This window comes from Tasmannia lanceolata, unplaced genomic scaffold (genome assembly GCF_043159265.1).
Source record: "Tasmannia lanceolata isolate RefF3 unplaced genomic scaffold, GAP_Taslan_0.1 ptg000044l, whole genome shotgun sequence".
NCBI lineage: Eukaryota > Viridiplantae > Streptophyta > Magnoliopsida > Canellales > Winteraceae > Tasmannia > Tasmannia lanceolata.
This window is the reverse complement of record NW_027518721.1, coordinates 1,263,538-1,273,214: the sequence shown is the minus strand read 5'-3', so window position 1 is coordinate 1,273,214 and position 9,677 is coordinate 1,263,538. Positions and strand designations below refer to the sequence as shown.

At 32.3% G+C, this 9,677-nt stretch overlaps 2 long non-coding RNA genes across 3 annotated transcripts; both read right to left on the bottom strand.

Moving 5' to 3' along the window:
* Nucleotides 1-772: 772 nt before the first annotated feature.
* LOC143863623 (uncharacterized) lies at nucleotides 773-1,578 on the bottom strand. The gene is made up of 3 exons (XR_013240914.1): nucleotides 1,539-1,578; nucleotides 1,099-1,152; nucleotides 773-992 (listed from the first exon to the last, which is right to left on the bottom strand). It is a non-coding gene; the product is annotated as an uncharacterized LOC143863623 (long non-coding RNA).
* Nucleotides 1,579-1,752: 174 nt separating this feature from the next.
* Nucleotides 1,753-3,331, bottom strand: LOC143863621 (uncharacterized). 2 transcript variants are annotated; one of them, XR_013240912.1, is made up of 3 exons: nucleotides 3,124-3,331; nucleotides 1,914-2,016; nucleotides 1,753-1,788 (listed from the first exon to the last, which is right to left on the bottom strand). It is a non-coding gene; the product is annotated as an uncharacterized LOC143863621 (long non-coding RNA). The 2 variants fall into 2 exon arrangements; XR_013240913.1 differs by having other exon boundaries at nucleotides 3,183-3,331.
* Nucleotides 3,332-9,677: the final 6,346 nt, after the last annotated feature.

Below are 9,677 nucleotides of genomic sequence, written 5' to 3'. Positions count from 1 at the left end.
CTATCTCCATCCTTCATCAACTAAATCTAAGATTCAATACCCTCATATGCTTATCCCAAAACATGGCTTAAAGCTCGTTGACATCATCACACTACAACAAAACTGGGCTTTCCCTACGGAAAAATCTGTAGGAAAAAGTACCAAAATCCGTAGGTAAAGGTTTTTCCCTACGGATTTCAGCGTGCTCAACTTTCGTAGGCTAGGTGGGGGTAGGGAAAGCCTTTTCCCTACGGATTTGACGATCTGTAGGGATAGGCCATGTTTCCCTACGGAATAATCCGTAGGAACAGTATTGAACTTTCCCTACGGAAGTTAATAACTCCGTAGGTAAAAGTGTGGCTTTCCCTACAGAATTTCCCACAATCCGTAGTTAAAAGATATTTTTCCCTATGGAATTTTAAACAATCAGTAGGTAAATAGAGCTTTTGTCTACATATTTTAAATTAATCCGTAGGAAATGGTGATTTTCCCCTACAAAATGTCTAACAAACCGTAGGTAAAAGGTGCATTTTCATACATAATTTCAATAAATCAATAGGTAAAGAGGTGGTTTTCCCTATAGAATTTCGAAAAATCCGTAGGGAAAAGGGGCATTTTCCTACAGAATTTCAAACAATCAGTAGGTAGAAGGTGATTTTCCCTGTGACCTGCACATTTTTTTTTAATCCATTATAAATAACCATTTCCTATGACCTGTACATATATTTTCTACAAACAATCTATACATACTATCAAAATTTATGCAATTCTAACATCCATTTTGCACAACATATACAAATATAAAAAAAGTTGTCTTTAGAATATCTATAAAATCACACACAAATATCGTGAAATTGTTCCGTTAACAAAATACTACATTGTTCCCAACAATATCAAAACAAAATACTACATTGTTCAACATTCATCATCATCTCCTCTTCATCATCTCCTCGATCATCTCCTCTTCGTCATCTCCTCGATCCCCATTATCATTTGCGATTTAAAAATTTAACCTACAAACACAAACTATGTATAAATTAATCATAAATCAACATGTGCGTATGAAATAAATCCATTTTAAGAATTTAAATTGCCGTTAAAAACTAATTGTCCACTTACAAATGCACGAGGCCAAGCTTCGTTACTTCCTATATCTTCTAATGGTCTAGAAATCTGTTGATGAAGTAAAAAAAACAGAGAAAATTAAATAACTATGATCATAAATATTAGTGCAATGAAGACTTCTCTATACCACACATTCTTCAAGAATTCCAATTATAGCCATGGTTAAAGCATCGTCTTCTAGAACCAAGAACCATTGTTGAAAATATGATATAGTCTTGTTGAAGCATATGTTTAGCAATTTCAAGTGCAACTTGTAGTTTAAGAAATTTCTTTCAAAATCAACTAAAACGAATTTGGCGTTAAGGGTAACTCCTCCTTAACAACGGCAACAACAATGGCCCCAATTTCACTTTAGAATTCCTAACAACAAAGATGCACCGGGGCGGAACTAGTATGGCCTAAGAGAAATCAAGATTCTAAATCCAAACGGATACCTCTTTCAAGAAAACGGATACCTTAACCAGATTCCACTTCAAACTACAGAGCCATTGTAGACTTTTAAAGCAAAGGCAGTACATAACAACTCTGAAAATAAATCAAAATCAATACACCGGAAAAAAAGGCAAATGAATCAATCAATTTCCATCAAATAAAGACTTTAAGAAATGATACCCTAAATTGGGTAAATAAAACCCTAGAAATGAAATCGTACCAGTACAAGAAGAGGGGATGCCTCGAATGATTCTCCATGAGCAACATGCAATCAGCCAAAAGATACCCTTAGCCGAAAGGAAAAGAAATGATACCCTAACTTGGGTAAATAGAACCTTAGAGATGAACAAAAAAAATCAACAGGAAAAATGACTTACATTCATTGACCACACCAAGATGGGAACTAATGACTTGCTGAAATGGATTTACAATAAAGATCGAAGCCACAATCACATTGAGGCAAAAATGTCTTTCACACAACTACAATGAAACAAGTTTTCAAGAGCAATTGTTAAAGCCACAATCACAATAAAATGTGAGAAAATTAAGGTGAAAATGTCTTTCACACAACTACAATCAAACAATCGGCATGCATAACCAATACCTTGAGTTAATCCACATTCAATCAATTCACATTAGCTTTGAAAAATTCCAGCCTAGAAGAAGATTACGAACAATGGCTTTGTAGTGTTAAGATACAAACAGATGGAGTTCTCGTGAAAAGGGCAAGTTTAGCTCCAATCCGATTTCAACCCAGCACAACCATGGAAAGTTCTGGTCATTTTATTTTGAATGTAATTTAACCTCTGAGCATATGAATTTTGTCTTGAGTTCTCCTTATACTCTTCTCTAACTGTGTTGCTTAAATGGACTATAAGAAAAAATATTCAAAAATATTCAAGGAAGCTTCTTTCCAAAACTATGCATTGATAAATCTGATAGACCGAGTTCCAAGAAATGGAATTTCAAAACTTCAATTTAATGAAAACAGCTCCAATTCAACCCATTTGGCATTCACTTGGCATTAAAATCACCACATCAGTAATTATAAAAACTACACATGAAAGATATAATGATTGAGATATAACAGGTAAAAGAACTTCTTGGTACACACAAATTCACAATCTTAACAAAATCAAGAAATGTTGCACAAACAAATAACACTTTCATCTATCTCCTCGATTTTTAGGAATATCTACACATGAACAGAACATTTTTAAGAGGCAAATTGTGTCCAACCACCGCAGAAATGAAGGGAAAAGAAAAGGATTGGGAAATCCCGTCCATTGCCTGAAAAAACAGGTGAAAAAGCATACACAACATAGAGTTAACAAAAACCCTTATTGAAAGTGGAAAAAACATGGCAGAATCATATTGAATATACATGGCAAAATCTTCTTTCTCGATGTGAAGAAGAAGAAGAAGAAAACCCAAACCCTAATTGAACCTTTCGAGTGAGAATCGAATAGCCACAAACCAAAACCCCAATACTTACATCTTTTCGAGAGAAAACCCTAATTGAATCTCACAAATAAAATAATAAAGTAGGGAGATTATAATGACGAAAGCAGAAAACAAACCCTATACCTGATTGATCTCTGATGCTGGGCAAATAAGAGAAAGAATATAGAAAAGAAGAAGGATACCAGTAGAAAAAAGTTTCGTTCCTCTTGACAATGACAAAAGGGAAAAATTTCTTTCTCTACTCCGCGTCCTTCGAGGGAGAATTTCTTTCTCAAACTAGGGTTTTTTCTAGGAAGAGGCGACTAGGGTTTTCTTGAGGAAGAGGTGACTAGGGTTTTCTCGACGAAGAGGCGGATAGGGTTTCTTGATAGGAGGCACGAGAGGCGGGTTTTAGTTTTGCGCAAGCAAGAGGTGGGTTTCTGAGGTTTTGTCTTGCGCAAGATTTTAGTTATTTTATAGGGCTAAAGCTACCCAAGTGAGGAATGTGTAGGGAAATTTTTTTTAAGATATCCCTACGGATGTATTTTCTTGTCCATAGGCAAAACATGCTTATCCCTACGGAAAAATAATGTTCTCCGTAAGTATTGAGATACCGTAGGCATATATGTAACGCTTTCCCTACGCAATAATATGCAATCCGTAGGTACAACCTATTTCCTTACGGATAAATTATCATTAGTAGGGATATTGATTATTTCCCTACGGATTTTAAATTAGCAGGGAAAGAGCAAACTTCTTCCTACGGAACTAATTAACCTCAGTAGGGAAACCCCAGTTTTCTTGTAGTGTCACTAGGGTTTCTTATTTCTAAATGATGGATGTTTAACAATGTTTCTAAAATAAGAAACTTTCTATTTTTTCAATCTCCATCCTTCATCAACTAAAGCTAAGATTCAATACCATCTCAGCCTAATCTCAAAACTTTGCTAAAAGCTCCTTCACACCATCTCTAGGGTTTCTTATGTCTAAAAGATGGTTGTTTTATATAGTTTCTAAATTAAGAAACTTTCTTTCTTTTCAATGTCCATCCTTGTTCAAATAAATCAAAGATTCAATACCATCTAATCCTCATCTCAATACTCAGCTGAAAGCTCTTTCACACCATTTATGAGGTTTCCTATGTCTAAAAGAGTGATGTTTTAAAAAGTTACGAAAATAAGAAACTTTCCATTTTACAATCTCCATTCTTGATCAACTAAATCTAAAATTTAATACCATCTAATCCTCATCTCAAAACTTGGCTAAAAGCACGTTGACACCATCTATTGGGTTTCCTATGTCTAAAAGGTGGATGTTTTATAAAGTTTATAAAATAAGAAAATTTTAATTTTTCAATCTCAATCCTTCACAAACAAAATCTACGAGTCCATATCATCTCATCCTTATCTAAAAAATTGGCTAAAAGCACCTTGACACCATCTCTTAGGTTTACTAAGTCTAAAAGATTGACGTTTTCCAAAGTTTCTAAAATAAGAAACTTTGTACTTTTTCAATCTCCATCATTCACCAACTAAATCTAAGATTCAATACTCTGTCATTCTCATTCAAAAACTTGGTTAAAATCTCGTTGACATCTTCTTTAAGGTTTCCTATGACTAAAAGATAGATGTTTTTTAAAGTTTCTAAGATAAGAAACTTTCTATTTTTTCAATCTTCATCATTTATCAACTAAATCTACGATTCAATAGCATCTCATCCTCATCTCAGAACTGAGCTAAAAGCTCCTTGACTTCATCTCTAGAGTTTCATATGTCTAAAAGTTGGATGTCTTATAAAGTTTCTAAAATAAGAAACTTTCTATTTTTTCAATCTCCATGCTTCATCAACTAAATCAAAGATTAAATATCATCTCATCCAAATCTCAAAACTTGGCTAAAAGCTCCTTGACACCATATCTAGGGTTTCCTATGTCTAAAAGACGGATGTTTTATAAAGTTTCTAAGAAAGAAACTTTCTATTTTTCAATCTCCATCTTTCACCAACTAAATCTACGATTCAATACCATCTCATCCTCATTCTAAAACTTGGCTAAAAGCACCTTCACACCATCTACAGGGTTTCATATGTCTAAAAGGTTGATATTTTAGAAAGTTTCTAAAATAAGAAACTTTCTAAATGTAAGATTCAACACCCTCTCATCCTCATCTCAAAACTTTGCTAAAATCTCCTTAACACAATCTCTAGGGGTTCCTATGTCGAAAAGATTGATGTCTTATAAAGTTACTAAAATAAGAGACTTTCTATTTTTTTAGTCTCTATCCTTAATCAACTAAATCTAAGATTCAATATTATCTCATACTCATCTCATAACTTTGCTAAAAGCTCCTTCACACCATCTCTAGAATTTCCTATGTCTAAAAGACGGATGATTTATAAAGTTTCTAAAATAAGAAACTTTCAATTTTTTCAATCTCCATCCTTCATCTACGAAATCTAAGATTCAATACCATCCCATCCTCATCTCAAAACTTGGCTTAAAGCTGCTTGACACCATCTCTAGAGTTAACTTTGTCTAGAAGGCTGATGTTTTATAAAGTTTTTAGCGTAAGAAACTTTCTATTTTTTCAATCTTCATCTTTCATCAACTAAATCTAAGATTCAATTCCCTCTCATTCTCTTCCCAAAACTTGGTTAAAACCTCGTCGACAACATCTTTAGCGTTTCCTATGTTAAAAGATAGAAGTTTTATAAAGTTTTTAAAGTAAGAAACTTTCTATTTTTTCAATCTCCATCCATGATCAACTAAATCTAAGATTCAAAACCATCTTATCATCATTCCAAACTAGGCTAAAGCGCCTCCACACCATCTCTAGGGTCTCCTATGTCTAAAATATGGTTGTTTTATGAAGTTCATAAAATAAGAAACTTTTTATTTTTTCAATCTCCATTCTATATCTACTAAATCTAAGATTTAATACCATCTCATCCTCATCTCAAAACTTGGCTAAAGCCTCAATGACACAATTTCTAGGAATTCTTATGTTTAAAAGATAGATATTTTATAAAGTTTCTAATGTAAGAGATTTTCTATTTTTTTTCAATCTCCATCCTTTATAACCTAAATCTAAGATTTAATACAATCTCATCCTAATCACAAAACTTGGCTAGAAGCTCCTTTACACCATCTCTAGAGTTTACTAAGTCCAAAAAAATTAAGGTTTTCTAATGACTATAAAATAAAAAACTTTCTATTTTTCAATCTCCATCCTTTATCACCAAAATCTAAGATTCAATATCATCTCATCCTCATCCCAAAATATGGCTAAAAGCTCCTTAACACTGTCTCTAGGGTCTCCTATGTCAAAAGGATAGATGTTTTATAAATTTTTTTAATTAAGAAACTTTCTATTTTTCAATCTTAATCATTTATCAACTAAATCTAAGATTCAATAACATCTCATCCTAATCTCAAACTTAGCTAAAACCTCATTGACCCCATCTCTAGGGTTACCTATGTCTAAAAGATGGATGTCTTATAAAGTTTATAAAATAAGAAACTTTCTATTTTTTCAATCTCCATCCTTCATCAACTAAATCAAAGATTCAATATCATCTCATCTTAATCTGAAAACTTAGATATTAGCACCTTCACACCTTCTCTAGGGTTTCCTATGTCTAAAAGTTGGATGTTTTATAAAGTTTATAGAATAAGAAACTTTATATTTTTCAATCTCCATCCTTCACCAACTAAATCTACGATTCAAAACAATCTGATCCTCATCCCAATACTTGGCTAAAAGCACCTTCACACCATCTCTTGGGTTTTCTATGTCTAAAAGATCGATGTTTTAGAAATTTCCTAAAATAAGAAACTTTCTAATTTTTCAATCTCAATCCTTCATCAACTAAATCTAAGATTCAATGCCCTCTTTTTCTCATCCCAAAAGATGGCTAAAAGCTCGTTGACATCATCACTAGGGTTTCTAATTTCTAAAAGATGAATGACTTACCAAGTTTCTAAAATAAGAAACGTTCTATTCTTTCAATCTTCATCCTGTATCAACAAAATCTAAGATTCAATACCACCTCAGCCTCATCTCAAAACATGGCTAAAAGTTTCGTGACACCATCTATAGGGTTTTCTATGTCTAAAAGATTGGTGTCTTATAAATTTTCTAAAATAAGAAACTTTTTTTTTCAATCTCCATCATTGTTCAAATCAATCAAAGATTCAATATCATCTAACCCTCATATCAAAACTCAGCTAAAAGCCCTTTCACACCATTTATGAGGTTTCCTATATCTAAAAGATTAATGTTTTATAAAGTTTCTAACAGAAGAAATTTTCTATTTTACAATCTCCATCCTTGATCAACTAAATTTAAAATCTAATACCATCTAATCCTCATCTCAAAATTTGGCTAAAAGCTCGTTGCCACCATTTATTTGGTTTCCTATGTCTAAAAGGTGGATGTTTTATAAAGTTTATAAAAGAAGAAACTTTCTATTTTTCAATCTCAATCTTTCACCAACAAAATCTATGATTCAATACCATCTAATCATCATCCCAAAACTTGGCTAAAAGCACCTTGGCACTATCTTTAGGGTTTCTTATGTCTAAAAGATTGTTGTTTTATAAAGTTTCTAAAATAAGAAACTTTAAAATTTTCAATCTACATCCATTATCAACTAAATCTGAGATTCAATACTCTCTCATTCTCATCCCAAAACTTGGCTAAAAGCTCCTTCACACCATCTCTAAGGTCTCATATGTAAAAAAGTTGGTTGTTTTTTAAGTTTCTAAAATAAGAAACTTTCTATTTCTTCAATATCCATCCTTCATCAACTAAATCAAAGATTCAATATCATCTCATCCTCTTCTCAAAATTTTGCTAAAAGCTCCTTCACACCATTTCTAGGGTTTCTTCGGTAAAAAAGATGGACATAACATAAAGGTTGGAAATTCATTCAGTCAACATAAGAAGAATATTTGATTCGTAGAAATGACAAAACGGATCTTTTGCTTCGATCCGATGTTTAAAACCACCCCATTCCTTTGTTTCTAATGGAGGAAAGGCGGAGAGGATTAACTAGAGGGAATTGATTGTCAAATAAACGCCGATGAAAGCTATCTGGTTGGACTTATTGGATCTTTAGCTATTCATGCGAGAGCTGCATAGCTCAATAACATCATACTTACGTGCATCATTAACCACTGGGATTGTAGGGCGGGTACTAATATTGCGGATTGATGCATTTCAGTTTATAAAGTTTCTAAAATAAGAAACTTTGTATTTTCCAATCTCCGTCCTTCACCAACTAAATCTACGATTCAATACTAGCTCATCCTCATCACAAAACTTGGCTAAAAGCACATTGACACCATCTCTAGGGTTTCCTATGTCTAAAAGATGGATGTTTTATAAGTTTCTAAAATAAGAAACTTTCTTATTTTTCAATCTCCATCCTTCATCAACAAAATCAAATATTCAATACCATCTCATCCTCATCAGAAAACTTAGCTAAAAGCACATTGACACCATGTGTATGGTTTCTTACGTCTAAAAGATAAATGTTTTATAAAGTTTCTAAAATAAGAAACTTTCTATTTTTTCAATCTTCAAAATTTCTCAACTAAATCTAAGATTCAATACCATCTCATCCTCATCTCAAAACTGGGCTAAAAGCTCCTTGATCCCATCTCTAGGGTTTCCTATGTCTAAAAATGGATGTCTTATAAAGTTTCTAAAATTAGAAACTTTCTATTTTTTCAATCTCCATCCTTCATCAACTAAATCAAAGAATCAATATCTTTTCATCCACATCTCAAAACTTAGCTAAAAGCTCTTTGACACATCTCTAGGGTCACCTATGTCTAAAAGATGGTTGTTTTATAAAGTTTATAAAATAAGAAACTTTCTATTTTGTCAATCTCCATCCTTTAGCTAAATCTAAGATTCAATACCATCTCATCCTCATCTCAAAACTTGGCTAAAAGCTCATTTACATCATTTCTATGATTTCGATAGTTTAAAAGATGGATATTTTATAAAGTTTCTAAAATAAAAAAATTTCTAGTTTTTCTATCTCCATCCTTTATAACCTAAATCTAAGATTTAATACCATCTCACCCTAATTTCAAAACTTGGCTAAAAGCTCCTTCACACCATCTCTAGGGTTTACTAAGTCTAAAAAATTAATATTTTATAAAGTTTCTAAAAAAAGAAACTTTCTAGTTTTTCAATCTCCATCCTTTATAACCTAAATCTAAGATTTAATACAAATCACCATAATCTCAAAACTTGGTTAAAAGCTCCTTGACACCATCTCTAGGGTTTACTAACTATAAAAAATTACTAACTTTCTATTTTTTCAATCTCCATCCTTAATCAACTAAATCTAAGATTCAATATCACCTCATCCTCATCCAAAAACATGGCTAAAAGCACTTTCACACCGTCTCTATGGTCCCTTATGTCTAAAAAATGGTTATTTTATAAAGTTTTTAAAATAAGAAACTTTCTATTTTTCAATTTTCATCACTAATTAACTAAATCTAAGATTCAATACCATCTCATCCTCATCTCAAAACTTAGCTAAAAGGTCCTTCACCCCATCCCTAGGGTTACGTATGTCTAAAAGTTGGATGTCTTATAAAGTTTCTAAAATAAGAAATTTTCAATTTTTTCAATCTCCATCATTTATCAACTAAATCAAACATTCAATATCATCTCATC